This window comes from Ovis canadensis, chromosome 25, assembly GCF_042477335.2.
Source record: "Ovis canadensis isolate MfBH-ARS-UI-01 breed Bighorn chromosome 25, ARS-UI_OviCan_v2, whole genome shotgun sequence".
NCBI lineage: Eukaryota > Metazoa > Chordata > Mammalia > Artiodactyla > Bovidae > Ovis > Ovis canadensis.
Genome location: NC_091269.1, coordinates 20,590,234 through 20,605,066, shown reverse-complemented (window position 1 = coordinate 20,605,066; position 14,833 = coordinate 20,590,234). Strand labels below are relative to the sequence as shown.

Here is a 14,833-nt window from a genome sequence, read left to right as displayed (position 1 = left end):
CCCTCCCCCCAAACACAGGCACACCTCCCGCAGCCCAGACAGGTCAAGAGCCGGAAACCACAAGTAAGGGAGACGGAGAAAGAGGGAGAGAGAGAGACAGCAAGAGGACCGCACAGGCTTCCAAAGCCCCGGCCGCCACACCCTCCCCCCTCCACTGTGGGTATCCACCCGGCCCCCCCAGTCGACCCGACCCCACCGTCGCCCACCGACACACTCACACGCACACTCTCTCCCACACTCACCCTCTGGCCTGGGGGCGGGGGCTGGGTCTCGCCTCAGGGAGCCAAGCCGAAGGGGACCTTTGAGACCTCGGCTGCGAGGAAGTCTTGGGGGTCCCCACGGGTGATTGCCAGCCCCAGGGCACCGCGTCCAGCCGGGGCTCGCCGGGCCCAAGGCTCACGCCCCCTCCCTTGCGCACGGGCCGCTCTCTGCGGTGTGTGACGGTCTGTGCCAGAGTGTCCGTCTCGGATGGGATGCCGTCCCCTGTGCCCTGTCCGTCTCCCGCTTTCCGTCTCGCTGTGGGTCGGTCGCTCTGTGTCTCCGTCTCTCTGGCTCTCCCTCCCTGGGTGTGCCTGCGCGCTCGTGTCTGTCTGTCTGTCTGCATCTGCATCTGCATCTGCATCTGCCCTCTCGCCGTCTTGGGAGCCTGTCTCTGAACCTTCATCTCTTTGCGTCTCTGTCTCTCCTGACCCCCGGCCTGCCGTCCCTTCCTCTGGCCCCGGCCTCTCACGGGGGGGTGCTCTGGCCGTGGCCCTGGCTGACGAGCTTGCGCCGGCCGGCTGTCTCACTTGGCGTGGGTGCCTGCGAGTGTGTCTGTGTGCCTGTCCGTGTGGCTGCACGTCGCTCGTCTGCACCCTCAGCAAGGTCCGGTGCTTGGAGGGCGGCGTGGGGGCAAGGGGGGGGCCTCGGTAGGGCGAAGGGGCGGGGCTGACGAGCTCTGGTCGCCGGCGCTGGTGGCTGCAGGTGGGTTTGGGCACCGCGCAGGTGCCGGGCAGGATGGGCGCTCAGGGCCACGGCTGGGCTGCGCCTAGGCACGCAGGAGGCCCAGAGGACCGCGGGCCCCAGCGAGCCCCGAGGCCCTGGGCAGCGAACGCCTTGGGGAGGTGGGCGAGGGGCTGGGGGAGGGGCGGCGGCCCCCGAGCCGGGTGGTGCCTGGAGGGTCCCAGGGTGGGAGAGCGCCACGACCTCGGCGCCCCTCACTCCACCCTCCCCGCTACACCCACCGGCGGGCACACCCGGCCGGCTGCTCCCGGTCCCGGAAGCCCTGTGGTCCCCCGGGCCGGGCCGGCGGTGTGTTGGCCGGGGGGGGGGGGGGGGGGGGGCGGGGACGTGGGCGGGGGCGGGGCGCGGGGCGGCGTGTGCCGGCCACCGGGCCGCCGGGAGTCCGGTCGCGGGTGGTGCAGCTCAAGTGCAGCGCGCGCTCCGTGGAGAGCTGGAGAGCTGCGGCCGCCGGCTGGCCCGGGCGGCAGGTCAGAGCGAAAGGCAGGCGCAGCGCAGGGCTCTTAGGGCGCCTGGCGGCAGCCGCCTCCGTCTACGGCCATACCACCCTGAACGCGCCCGATCTCGTCTGATCTCGGAAGCTAAGCAGGGTCGGGCCCGGTTAGTACTTGGATGGGAGACCGCCTGGGAATACCGGGTGCTGTAGGCTTTTTGTTGTTTCTGTTTTGCCCTGCCTCCCCTCTCCTTTAGCCCCCGGCCCCAGCCGCACCGCAAGCCGCACCAGCCGCTGGCCCCTGGCACCCCACCGCGCTCAGAGCCGCCGCCTGCCTTCCAGCCCCTCTCAGGTTGGCTGGCCGGGGCCCCGACTCCCGCTGCAGACCTGGGTTGCCTCCGCGCGGCCCGCGAGCCCCTCGGCTTTCGGCGTCCAGGAAACCAGAGGAACGGCGGCGGCGGGGGCGCGGGGGTCTCTGTCTGGGGCTCCCTTGGCAGGCCTCAGGCAATTCTGGGCGGGGCCGGGGCCCCAGCCCCACCCCCAGACGCATCCTGGCAGGCAACCTCGCGGTCTCCCGCAGGCGCGGGCGCACAACACACACACACACACACACACACACACACACACACCCTCACGCCCGCCCCCCTCCCCCCAAACACAGGCACACCTCCCGCAGCCCAGACAGGTCAAGAGCCGGAAACCACAAGTAAGGGAGACGGAGAAAGAGGGAGAGAGAGAGACAGCAAGAGGACCGCACAGGCTTCCAAAGCCCCGGCCGCCACACCCTCCCCCCTCCACTGTGGGTATCCACCCGGCCCCCCCAGTCGACCCGACCCCACCACCGTCGCCCACCGACACACTCACACGCACACTCTCTCCCACACTCACCCTCTGGCCTGGGGGCGGGGGCTGGGTCTCGCCTCAGGGAGCCAAGCCGAAGGGGACCTTTGAGACCTCGGCTGCGAGGAAGTCTTGGGGTCCCCACGGGTGATTGCCAGCCCCAGGGCACCGCGTCCAGCCGGGGCTCGCCGGGCCCAAGGCTCACGCCCCCTCCCTTGCGCACGGGCCGCTCTCTGCGGTGTGTGACGGTCTGTGCCAGAGTGTCCGTCTCGGATGGGATGCCGTCCCCTGTGCCCTGTCCGTCTCCCGCTTTCCGTCTCGCTGTGGGTCGGTCGCTCTGTGTCTCCGTCTCTCTGGCTCTCCCTCCCTGGGTGTGCCTGCGCGCTCGTGTCTGTCTGTCTGTCTGCATCTGCATCTGCATCTGCATCAGCATCTGCCCTCTCGCCGTCTTGGGAGCCTGTCTCTGAACCTTCATCTCTTTGCGTCTCTGTCTCTCCTGACCCCCGGCCTGCCGTCCCTTCCTCTGGCCCCGGCCTCTCACGGGGGGGTGCTCTGGCCGTGGCCCTGGCTGACGAGCTTGCGCCGGCCGGCTGTCTCACTTGGCGTGGGTGCCTGCGAGTGTGTCTGTGTGCCTGTCCGTGTGGCTGCACGTCGCTCGTCTGCACCCTCAGCAAGGTCCGGTGCTTGGAGGGCGGCGTGGGGGCAAGGGGGGGGCCTCGGTAGGGCGAAGGGGTGGGGCTGACGAGCTCTGGTCGCCGGCGCTGGTGGCTGCAGGTGGGTTTGGGCACCGCGCAGGTGCCGGGCAGGATGGGCGCTCAGGGCCACGGCTGGGCTGCGCCTAGGCACGCAGGAGGCTCAGAGGACCGCGGGCCCCAGCGAGCCCCGAGGCCCTGGGCAGCGAACGCCTTGGGGAGGTGGGCGAGGGGCTGGGGGAGGGGCGGCGGCCCCCGAGCCGGGTGGTGCCTGGAGGGTCCCAGGGTGGGAGAGCGCCACGACCTCGGCGCCCCTCACTCCACCCTCCCCGCTACACCCACCGGCGGGCACACCCGGCCGGCTGCTCCCGGTCCCGGAAGCCCTGTGGTCCCCCGGGCCGGGCCGGCGGTGTGTTGGCCGGGGGGGGGGGGGCGGGGCCGTGGGCGGGGCCGGGGGGCGGGGCGGCGTGTGCCGGCCACCGGGCCGCCGGGAGTCCGGTCGCGGGTGGTGCAGCTCAAGTGCAGCGCGCGCTCCGTGGAGAGCTGGAGAGCTGCGGCCGCCGGCTGGCCCGGGCGGCAGTTCAGAGCGAAAGGCAGGCGCAGCGCAGGGCTCTTAGGGCGCCTGGCGGCAGCCGCCTCCGTCTACGGCCATACCACCCTGAATGCGCCCGATCTCGTCTGATCTCGGAAGCTAAGCAGGGTCGGGCCCGGTTAGTACTTGGATGGGAGACCGCCTGGGAATACCGGGTGCTGTAGGCTTTTTGTTGTTTCTGTTTTGCCCTGCCTCCCCTCTCCTTTAGCCCCCGGCCCCAGCCGCACCGCAAGCCGCACCAGCCGCTGGCCCCTGGCACCCCACCGCGCTCAGAGCCGCCGCCTGCCTTCCAGCCCCTCTCAGGTTGGCTGGCCGGGGCCCCGACTCCCGCTGCAGACCTGGGTTGCCTCCGCGCGGCCCGCGAGCCCCTCGGCTTTCGGCGTCCAGGAAACCAGAGGAACGGCGGCGGCGGGGGCGCGGGGGTCTCTGTCTGGGGCTCCCTTGGCAGGCCTCAGGCAATTCTGGGCGGGGCCGGGGCCCCAGCCCCACCCCCAGACGCATCCTGGCAGGCAACCTCGCGGTCTCCCGCAGGCGCGGGCGCACAACACACACACACACACACACACACACACACACACACCCTCACGCCCGCCCCCCTCCCCCCAAACACAGGCACACCTCCCGCAGCCCAGACAGGTCAAGAGCCGGAAACCACAAGTAAGGGAGACGGAGAAAGAGGGAGAGAGAGAGACAGCAAGAGGACCGCACAGGCTTCCAAAGCCCCGGCCGCCACACCCTCCCCCCTCCACTGTGGGTATCCACCCGGCCCCCCCAGTCGACCCGACCCCACCACCGTCGCCCACCGACACACTCACACGCACACTCTCTCCCACACTCACCCTCTGGCCTGGGGGCGGGGGCTGGGTCTCGCCTCAGGGAGCCAAGCCGAAGGGGACCTTTGAGACCTCGGCTGCGAGGAAGTCTTGGGGTCCCCACGGGTGATTGCCAGCCCCAGGGCACCGCGTCCAGCCGGGGCTCGCCGGGCCCAAGGCTCACGCCCCCTCCCTTGCGCACGGGCCGCTCTCTGCGGTGTGTGACGGTCTGTGCCAGAGTGTCCGTCTCGGATGGGATGCCGTCCCCTGTGCCCTGTCCGTCTCCCGCTTTCCGTCTCGCTGTGGGTCGGTCGCTCTGTGTCTCCGTCTCTCTGGCTCTCCCTCCCTGGGTGTGCCTGCGCGCTCGTGTCTGTCTGTCTGTCTGCATCTGCATCTGCATCTGCATCTGCCCTCTCGCCGTCTTGGGAGCCTGTCTCTGAACCTTCATCTCTTTGCGTCTCTGTCTCTCCTGACCCCCGGCCTGCCGTCCCTTCCTCTGGCCCCGGCCTCTCACGGGTGGGTGCTCTGGCCGTGGCCCTGGCTGACGAGCTTGCGCCGGCCGGCTGTCTCACTTGGCGTGGGTGCCTGCGAGTGTGTCTGTGTGCCTGTCCGTGTGGCTGCACGTCGCTCGTCTGCACCCTCAGCAAGGTCCGGTGCTTGGAGGGCGGCGTGGGGGCAAGGGGGGGGCCTCGGTAGGGCGAAGGGGCGGGGCTGACGAGCTCTGGTCGCCGGCGCTGGTGGCTGCAGGTGGGTTTGGGCACCGCGCAGGTGCCGGGCAGGATGGGCGCTCAGGGCCACGGCTGGGCTGCGCCTAGGCCCGCAGGAGGCTCAGAGGACCGCGGGCCCCAGCGGGCCCCGAGGCCCTGGGCAGCGAACGCCTTGGGGAGGTGGGCGAGGGGCTGGGGGAGGGGCGGCGGCCCCCGAGCCGGGTGGTGCCTGGAGGGTCCCAGGGTGGGAGAGCGCCACGACCTCGGCGCCCCTCACTCCACCCTCCCCGCTACACCCACCGGCGGGCACACCCGGCTGGCTGCTCCCGGTCCCGGAAGCCCTGTGGTCCCCCGGGCCGGGCCGGCGGTGTGTTGGCCGGGGGGGGGGGGGGGGGGGGGGGGGCGGGGACGTGGGCGGGGGCGGGGCGCGGGGCGGCGTGTGCCGGCCACCGGGCCGCCGGGAGTCCGGTCGCGGGTGGTGCAGCTCAAGTGCAGCGCGCGCTCCGTGGAGAGCTGGAGAGCTGCGGCCGCCGGCTGGCCCGGGCGGCAGGTCAGAGCGAAAGGCAGGCGCAGCGCAGGGCTCTTAGGGCGCCTGGCGGCAGCCGCCTCCGTCTACGGCCATACCACCCTGAACGCGCCCGATCTCGTCTGATCTCGGAAGCTAAGCAGGGTCGGGCCCGGTTAGTACTTGGATGGGAGACCGCCTGGGAATACCGGGTGCTGTAGGCTTTTTGTTGTTTCTGTTTTGCCCTGCCTCCCCTCTCCTTTAGCCCCCGGCCCCAGCCGCACCGCAAGCCGCACCAGCCGCTGGCCCCTGGCACCCCACCGCGCTCAGAGCCGCCGCCTGCCTTCCAGCCCCTCTCAGGTTGGCTGGCCGGGGCCCCGACTCCCGCTGCAGACCTGGGTTGCCTCCGCGCGGCCCGCGAGCCCCTCGGCTTTCGGCGTCCAGGAAACCAGAGGAACGGCGGCGGCGGGGGCGCGGGGGTCTCTGTCTGGGGCTCCCTTGGCAGGCCTCAGGCAATTCTGGGCGGGGCCGGGGCCCCAGCCCCACCCCCAGACGCATCCTGGCAGGCAACCTCGCGGTCTCCCGCAGGCGCGGGCGCACAACACACACACACACACACACACACACACACACACACCCTCACGCCCGCCCCCCTCCCCCCAAACACAGGCACACCTCCCGCAGCCCAGACAGGTCAAGAGCCGGAAACCACAAGTAAGGGAGACGGAGAAAGAGGGAGAGAGAGAGACAGCAAGAGGACCGCACAGGCTTCCAAAGCCCCGGCCGCCACACCCTCCCCCCTCCACTGTGGGTATCCACCCGGCCCCCCCAGTCGACCCGACCCCACCACCGTCGCCCACCGACACACTCACACGCACACTCTCTCCCACACTCACCCTCTGGCCTGGGGGCGGGGGCTGGGTCTCGCCTCAGGGAGCCAAGCCGAAGGGGACCTTTGAGACCTCGGCTGCGAGGAAGTCTTGGGGTCCCCACGGGTGATTGCCAGCCCCAGGGCACCGCGTCCAGCCGGGGCTCGCCGGGCCCAAGGCTCACGCCCCCTCCCTTGCGCACGGGCCGCTCTCTGCGGTGTGTGACGGTCTGTGCCAGAGTGTCCGTCTCGGATGGGATGCCGTCCCCTGTGCCCTGTCCGTCTCCCGCTTTCCGTCTCGCTGTGGGTCGGTCGCTCTGTGTCTCCGTCTCTCTGGCTCTCCCTCCCTGGGTGTGCCTGCGCGCTCGTGTCTGTCTGTCTGTCTGCATCTGCATCTGCCCTCTCGCCGTCTTGGGAGCCTGTCTCTGAACCTTCATCTCTTTGCGTCTCTGTCTCTCCTGACCCCCGGCCTGCCGTCCCTTCCTCTGGCCCCGGCCTCTCACGGGTGGGTGCTCTGGCCGTGGCCCTGGCTGACGAGCTTGCGCCGGCCGGCTGTCTCACTTGGCGTGGGTGCCTGCGAGTGTGTCTGTGTGCCTGTCCGTGTGGCTGCACGTCGCTCGTCTGCACCCTCAGCAAGGTCCGGTGCTTGGAGGGCGGCGTGGGGGCAAGGGGGGGGCCTCGGTAGGGCGAAGGGGCGGGGCTGACGAGCTCTGGTCGCCGGCGCTGGTGGCTGCAGGTGGGTTTGGGCACCGCGCAGGTGCCGGGCAGGATGGGCGCTCAGGGCCACGGCTGGGCTGCGCCTAGGCCCGCAGGAGGCTCAGAGGACCGCGGGCCCCAGCGGGCCCCGAGGCCCTGGGCAGCGAACGCCTTGGGGAGGTGGGCGAGGGGCTGGGGGAGGGGCGGCGGCCCCCGAGCCGGGTGGTGCCTGGAGGGTCCCAGGGTGGGAGAGCGCCACGACCTCGGCGCCCCTCACTCCACCCTCCCCGCTACACCCACCGGCGGGCACACCCGGCCGGCTGCTCCCGGTCCCGGAAGCCCTGTGGTCCCCCGGGCCGGGCCGGCGGTGTGTTGGCCGGGGGGGGGGGGGGGGGGCGGGGACGTGGGCGGGGGCGGGGCGCGGGGCGGCGTGTGCCGGCCACCGGGCCGCCGGGAGTCCGGTCGCGGGTGGTGCAGCTCAAGTGCAGCGCGCGCTCCGTGGAGAGCTGGAGAGCTGCGGCCGCCGGCTGGCCCGGGCGGCAGGTCAGAGCGAAAGGCAGGCGCAGCGCAGGGCTCTTAGGGCCCCTGGCGGCAGCCGCCTCCGTCTACGGCCATACCACCCTGAACGCGCCCGATCTCGTCTGATCTCGGAAGCTAAGCAGGGTCGGGCCCGGTTAGTACTTGGATGGGAGACCGCCTGGGAATACCGGGTGCTGTAGGCTTTTTGTTGTTTCTGTTTTGCCCTGCCTCCCCTCTCCTTTAGCCCCCGGCCCCAGCCGCACCGCAAGCCGCACCAGCCGCTGGCCCCTGGCACCCCACCGCGCTCAGAGCCGCCGCCTGCCTTCCAGCCCCTCTCAGGTTGGCTGGCCGGGGCCCCGACTCCCGCTGCAGACCTGGGTTGCCTCCGCGCGGCCCGCGAGCCCCTCGGCTTTCGGCGTCCAGGAAACCAGAGGAACGGCGGCGGCGGGGGCGCGGGGGTCTCTGTCTGGGGCTCCCTTGGCAGGCCTCAGGCAATTCTGGGCGGGGCCGGGGCCCCAGCCCCACCCCCAGACGCATCCTGGCAGGCAACCTCGCGGTCTCCCGCAGGCGCGGGCGCACAACACACACACACACACACACACACACACACACACACACACACCCTCACGCCCGCCCCCCTCCCCCCAAACACAGGCACACCTCCCGCAGCCCAGACAGGTCAAGAGCCGGAAACCACAAGTAAGGGAGACGGAGAAAGAGGGAGAGAGAGAGACAGCAAGAGGACCGCACAGGCTTCCAAAGCCCCGGCCGCCACACCCTCCCCCCTCCACTGTGGGTATCCACCCGGCCCCCCCAGTCGACCCGACCCCACCGTCGCCCACCGACACACTCACACGCACACTCTCTCCCACACTCACCCTCTGGCCTGGGGGCGGGGGCTGGGTCTCGCCTCAGGGAGCCAAGCCGAAGGGGACCTTTGAGACCTCGGCTGCGAGGAAGTCTTGGGGGTCCCCACGGGTGATTGCCAGCCCCAGGGCACCGCGTCCAGCCGGGGCTCGCCGGGCCCAAGGCTCACGCCCCCTCCCTTGCGCACGGGCCGCTCTCTGCGGTGTGTGACGGTCTGTGCCAGAGTGTCCGTCTCGGATGGGATGCCGTCCCCTGTGCCCTGTCCGTCTCCCGCTTTCCGTCTCGCTGTGGGTCGGTCGCTCTGTGTCTCCGTCTCTCTGGCTCTCCCTCCCTGGGTGTGCCTGCGCGCTCGTGTCTGTCTGTCTGTCTGCATCTGCATCTGCATCTGCATCTGCCCTCTCGCCGTCTTGGGAGCCTGTCTCTGAACCTTCATCTCTTTGCGTCTCTGTCTCTCCTGACCCCCGGCCTGCCGTCCCTTCCTCTGGCCCCGGCCTCTCACGGGGGGGTGCTCTGGCCGTGGCCCTGGCTGACGAGCTTGCGCCGGCCGGCTGTCTCACTTGGCGTGGGTGCCTGCGAGTGTGTCTGTGTGCCTGTCCGTGTGGCTGCACGTCGCTCGTCTGCACCCTCAGCAAGGTCCGGTGCTTGGAGGGCGGCGTGGGGGCAAGGGGGGGGCCTCGGTAGGGCGAAGGGGCGGGGCTGACGAGCTCTGGTCGCCGGCGCTGGTGGCTGCAGGTGGGTTTGGGCACCGCGCAGGTGCCGGGCAGGATGGGCGCTCAGGGCCACGGCTGGGCTGCGCCTAGGCACGCAGGAGGCCCAGAGGACCGCGGGCCCCAGCGAGCCCCGAGGCCCTGGGCAGCGAACGCCTTGGGGAGGTGGGCGAGGGGCTGGGGGAGGGGCGGCGGCCCCCGAGCCGGGTGGTGCCTGGAGGGTCCCAGGGTGGGAGAGCGCCACGACCTCGGCGCCCCTCACTCCACCCTCCCCGCTACACCCACCGGCGGGCACACCCGGCCGGCTGCTCCCGGTCCCGGAAGCCCTGTGGTCCCCCGGGCCGGGCCGGCGGTGTGTTGGCCGGGGGGGGGGGGGGGGGGGGGCGGGGACGGGGGCGGGGGCGGGGCGCGGGGCGGCGTGTGCCGGCCACCGGGCCGCCGGGAGTCCGGTCGCGGGTGGTGCAGCTCAAGTGCAGCGCGCGCTCCGTGGAGAGCTGGAGAGCTGCGGCCGCCGGCTGGCCCGGGCGGCAGGTCAGAGCGAAAGGCAGGCGCAGCGCAGGGCTCTTAGGGCGCCTGGCGGCAGCCGCCTCCGTCTACGGCCATACCACCCTGAACGCGCCCGATCTCGTCTGATCTCGGAAGCTAAGCAGGGTCGGGCCCGGTTAGTACTTGGATGGGAGACCGCCTGGGAATACCGGGTGCTGTAGGCTTTTTGTTGTTTCTGTTTTGCCCTGCCTCCCCTCTCCTTTAGCCCCCGGCCCCAGCCGCACCGCAAGCCGCACCAGCCGCTGGCCCCTGGCACCCCACCGCGCTCAGAGCCGCCGCCTGCCTTCCAGCCCCTCTCAGGTTGGCTGGCCGGGGCCCCGACTCCCGCTGCAGACCTGGGTTGCCTCCGCGCGGCCCGCGAGCCCCTCGGCTTTCGGCGTCCAGGAAACCAGAGGAACGGCGGCGGCGGGGGCGCGGGGGTCTCTGTCTGGGGCTCCCTTGGCAGGCCTCAGGCAATTCTGGGCGGGGCCGGGGCCCCAGCCCCACCCCCAGACGCATCCTGGCAGGCAACCTCGCGGTCTCCCGCAGGCGCGGGCGCACAACACACACACACACACACACACACACACACACACACCCTCACGCCCGCCCCCCTCCCCCCAAACACAGGCACACCTCCCGCAGCCCAGACAGGTCAAGAGCCGGAAACCACAAGTAAGGGAGACGGAGAAAGAGGGAGAGAGAGAGACAGCAAGAGGACCGCACAGGCTTCCAAAGCCCCGGCCGCCACACCCTCCCCCCTCCACTGTGGGTATCCACCCGGCCCCCCCAGTCGACCCGACCCCACCACCGTCGCCCACCGACACACTCACACGCACACTCTCTCCCACACTCACCCTCTGGCCTGGGGGCGGGGGCTGGGTCTCGCCTCAGGGAGCCAAGCCGAAGGGGACCTTTGAGACCTCGGCTGCGAGGAAGTCTTGGGGTCCCCACGGGTGATTGCCAGCCCCAGGGCACCGCGTCCAGCCGGGGCTCGCCGGGCCCAAGGCTCACGCCCCCTCCCTTGCGCACGGGCCGCTCTCTGCGGTGTGTGACGGTCTGTGCCAGAGTGTCCGTCTCGGATGGGATGCCGTCCCCTGTGCCCTGTCCGTCTCCCGCTTTCCGTCTCGCTGTGGGTCGGTCGCTCTGTGTCTCCGTCTCTCTGGCTCTCCCTCCCTGGGTGTGCCTGCGCGCTCGTGTCTGTCTGTCTGTCTGCATCTGCATCTGCCCTCTCGCCGTCTTGGGAGCCTGTCTCTGAACCTTCATCTCTTTGCGTCTCTGTCTCTCCTGACCCCCGGCCTGCCGTCCCTTCCTCTGGCCCCGGCCTCTCACGGGTGGGTGCTCTGGCCGTGGCCCTGGCTGACGAGCTTGCGCCGGCCGGCTGTCTCACTTGGCGTGGGTGCCTGCGAGTGTGTCTGTGTGCCTGTCCGTGTGGCTGCACGTCGCTCGTCTGCACCCTCAGCAAGGTCCGGTGCTTGGAGGGCGGCGTGGGGGCAAGGGGGGGGCCTCGGTAGGGCGAAGGGGCGGGGCTGACGAGCTCTGGTCGCCGGCGCTGGTGGCTGCAGGTGGGTTTGGGCACCGCGCAGGTGCTGGGCAGGATGGGCGCTCAGGGCCACGGCTGGGCTGCGCCTAGGCCCGCAGGAGGCTCAGAGGACCGCGGGCCCCAGCGGGCCCCGAGGCCCTGGGCAGCGAACGCCTTGGGGAGGTGGGCGAGGGGCTGGGGGAGGGGCGGCGGCCCCCGAGCCGGGTGGTGCCTGGAGGGTCCCAGGGTGGGAGAGCGCCACGACCTCGGCGCCCCTCACTCCACCCTCCCCGCTACACCCACCGGCGGGCACACCCGGCCGGCTGCTCCCGGTCCCGGAAGCCCTGTGGTCCCCCGGGCCGGGCCGGCGGTGTGTTGGCCGGGGGGGGGGGGGGGGGGGCGGGGACGTGGGCGGGGGCGGGGCGCGGGGCGGCGTGTGCCGGCCACCGGGCCGCCGGGAGTCCGGTCGCGGGTGGTGCAGCTCAAGTGCAGCGCGCGCTCCGTGGAGAGCTGGAGAGCTGCGGCCGCCGGCTGGCCCGGGCGGCAGGTCAGAGCGAAAGGCAGGCGCAGCGCAGGGCTCTTAGGGCCCCTGGCGGCAGCCGCCTCCGTCTACGGCCATACCACCCTGAACGCGCCCGATCTCGTCTGATCTCGGAAGCTAAGCAGGGTCGGGCCCGGTTAGTACTTGGATGGGAGACCGCCTGGGAATACCGGGTGCTGTAGGCTTTTTGTTGTTTCTGTTTTGCCCTGCCTCCCCTCTCCTTTAGCCCCCGGCCCCAGCCGCACCGCAAGCCGCACCAGCCGCTGGCCCCTGGCACCCCACCGCGCTCAGAGCCGCCGCCTGCCTTCCAGCCCCTCTCAGGTTGGCTGGCCGGGGCCCCGACTCCCGCTGCAGACCTGGGTTGCCTCCGCGCGGCCCGCGAGCCCCTCGGCTTTCGGCGTCCAGGAAACCAGAGGAACGGCGGCGGCGGGGGCGCGGGGGTCTCTGTCTGGGGCTCCCTTGGCAGGCCTCAGGCAATTCTGGGCGGGGCCGGGGCCCCAGCCCCACCCCCAGACGCATCCTGGCAGGCAACCTCGCGGTCTCCCGCAGGCGCGGGCGCACAACACACACACACACACACACACACACACACACACACACACACCCTCACGCCCGCCCCCCTCCCCCCAAACACAGGCACACCTCCCGCAGCCCAGACAGGTCAAGAGCCGGAAACCACAAGTAAGGGAGACGGAGAAAGAGGGAGAGAGAGAGACAGCAAGAGGACCGCACAGGCTTCCAAAGCCCCGGCCGCCACACCCTCCCCCCTCCACTGTGGGTATCCACCCGGCCCCCCCAGTCGACCCGACCCCACCGTCGCCCACCGACACACTCACACGCACACTCTCTCCCACACTCACCCTCTGGCCTGGGGGCGGGGGCTGGGTCTCGCCTCAGGGAGCCAAGCCGAAGGGGACCTTTGAGACCTCGGCTGCGAGGAAGTCTTGGGGGTCCCCACGGGTGATTGCCAGCCCCAGGGCACCGCGTCCAGCCGGGGCTCGCCGGGCCCAAGGCTCACGCCCCCTCCCTTGCGCACGGGCCGCTCTCTGCGGTGTGTGACGGTCTGTGCCAGAGTGTCCGTCTCGGATGGGATGCCGTCCCCTGTGCCCTGTCCGTCTCCCGCTTTCCGTCTCGCTGTGGGTCGGTCGCTCTGTGTCTCCGTCTCTCTGGCTCTCCCTCCCTGGGTGTGCCTGCGCGCTCGTGTCTGTCTGTCTGTCTGCATCTGCATCTGCATCTGCATCTGCCCTCTCGCCGTCTTGGGAGCCTGTCTCTGAACCTTCATCTCTTTGCGTCTCTGTCTCTCCTGACCCCCGGCCTGCCGTCCCTTCCTCTGGCCCCGGCCTCTCACGGGGGGGTGCTCTGGCCGTGGCCCTGGCTGACGAGCTTGCGCCGGCCGGCTGTCTCACTTGGCGTGGGTGCCTGCGAGTGTGTCTGTGTGCCTGTCCGTGTGGCTGCACGTCGCTCGTCTGCACCCTCAGCAAGGTCCGGTGCTTGGAGGGCGGCGTGGGGGCAAGGGGGGGGCCTCGGTAGGGCGAAGGGGCGGGGCTGACGAGCTCTGGTCGCCGGCGCTGGTGGCTGCAGGTGGGTTTGGGCACCGCGCAGGTGCCGGGCAGGATGGGCGCTCAGGGCCACGGCTGGGCTGCGCCTAGGCACGCAGGAGGCCCAGAGGACCGCGGGCCCCAGCGAGCCCCGAGGCCCTGGGCAGCGAACGCCTTGGGGAGGTGGGCGAGGGGCTGGGGGAGGGGCGGCGGCCCCCGAGCCGGGTGGTGCCTGGAGGGTCCCAGGGTGGGAGAGCGCCACGACCTCGGCGCCCCTCACTCCACCCTCCCCGCTACACCCACCGGCGGGCACACCCGGCCGGCTGCTCCCGGTCCCGGAAGCCCTGTGGTCCCCCGGGCCGGGCCGGCGGTGTGTTGGCCGGGGGGGGGGGGGGGGGGGGGGGGCGGGGACGTGGGCGGGGGCGGGGCGCGGGGCGGCGTGTGCCGGCCACCGGGCCGCCGGGAGTCCGGTCGCGGGTGGTGCAGCTCAAGTGCAGCGCGCGCTCCGTGGAGAGCTGGAGAGCTGCGGCCGCCGGCTGGCCCGGGCGGCAGGTCAGAGCGAAAGGCAGGCGCAGCGCAGGGCTCTTAGGGCGCCTGGCGGCAGCCGCCTCCGTCTACGGCCATACCACCCTGAACGCGCCCGATCTCGTCTGATCTCGGAAGCTAAGCAGGGTCGGGCCCGGTTAGTACTTGGATGGGAGACCGCCTGGGAATACCGGGTGCTGTAGGCTTTTTGTTGTTTCTGTTTTGCCCTGCCTCCCCTCTCCTTTAGCCCCCGGCCCCAGCCGCACCGCAAGCCGCACCAGCCGCTGGCCCCTGGCACCCCACCGCGCTCAGAGCCGCCGCCTGCCTTCCAGCCCCTCTCAGGTTGGCTGGCCGGGGCCCCGACTCCCGCTGCAGACCTGGGTTGCCTCCGCGCGGCCCGCGAGCCCCTCGGCTTTCGGCGTCCAGGAAACCAGAGGAACGGCGGCGGCGGGGGCGCGGGGGTCTCTGTCTGGGGCTCCCTTGGCAGGCCTCAGGCAATTCTGGGCGGGGCCGGGGCCCCAGCCCCACCCCCAGACGCATCCTGGCAGGCAACCTCGCGGTCTCCCGAAGGCGCGGGCGCACAACACACACACACACACACACACACACACACACACACACACCCTCACGCCCGCCCCCCTCCCCCCAAACACAGGCACACCTCCCGCAGCCCAGACAGGTCAAGAGCCGGAAACCACAAGTAAGGGAGACGGAGAAAGAGGGAGAGAGAGAGACAGCAAGAGGACCGCACAGGCTTCCAAAGCCCCGGCCGCCACACCCTCCCCCCTCCACTGTGGGTATCCACCCGGCCCCCCCAGTCGACCCGACCCCACCACCGTCGCCCACCGACACACTCACACGCACACTCTCTCCCACACTCACCCTCTGGCCTGGGGGCGGGGGCTGGGTCTCGCCTCAGGGAGCCAAGCCGAAGGGGACCTTTGA

At 71.5% G+C, this 14,833-nt stretch overlaps 7 non-coding genes across 7 annotated transcripts; all 7 read left to right on the top strand.

The window, feature by feature from the left end:
- The first annotated feature begins 1,529 nt into the window (after positions 1–1,529).
- On the top strand, positions 1,530–1,648 carry LOC138430555 (5S ribosomal RNA). The gene has a single exon (XR_011253247.1). It is a non-coding gene; the product is annotated as a 5S ribosomal RNA (ribosomal RNA).
- Positions 1,649–3,604: 1,956 nt separating this feature from the next.
- Positions 3,605–3,723, top strand: LOC138430663 (5S ribosomal RNA). The gene has a single exon (XR_011253341.1). It is a non-coding gene; the product is annotated as a 5S ribosomal RNA (ribosomal RNA).
- Positions 3,724–5,685: 1,962 nt separating this feature from the next.
- LOC138430554 (5S ribosomal RNA) lies at positions 5,686–5,804 on the top strand. The gene has a single exon (XR_011253246.1). It is a non-coding gene; the product is annotated as a 5S ribosomal RNA (ribosomal RNA).
- A 1,943-nt stretch (positions 5,805–7,747) lies between these two features.
- On the top strand, positions 7,748–7,866 carry LOC138430553 (5S ribosomal RNA). Its single transcript, XR_011253245.1, has one exon. It is a non-coding gene; the product is annotated as a 5S ribosomal RNA (ribosomal RNA).
- Positions 7,867–9,828: 1,962 nt separating this feature from the next.
- On the top strand, positions 9,829–9,947 carry LOC138430552 (5S ribosomal RNA). The gene has a single exon (XR_011253244.1). It is a non-coding gene; the product is annotated as a 5S ribosomal RNA (ribosomal RNA).
- Positions 9,948–11,891: 1,944 nt separating this feature from the next.
- LOC138430551 (5S ribosomal RNA) lies at positions 11,892–12,010 on the top strand. Its single transcript, XR_011253243.1, has one exon. It is a non-coding gene; the product is annotated as a 5S ribosomal RNA (ribosomal RNA).
- Positions 12,011–13,975: 1,965 nt separating this feature from the next.
- On the top strand, positions 13,976–14,094 carry LOC138430550 (5S ribosomal RNA). Its single transcript, XR_011253242.1, has one exon. It is a non-coding gene; the product is annotated as a 5S ribosomal RNA (ribosomal RNA).
- Positions 14,095–14,833: the final 739 nt, after the last annotated feature.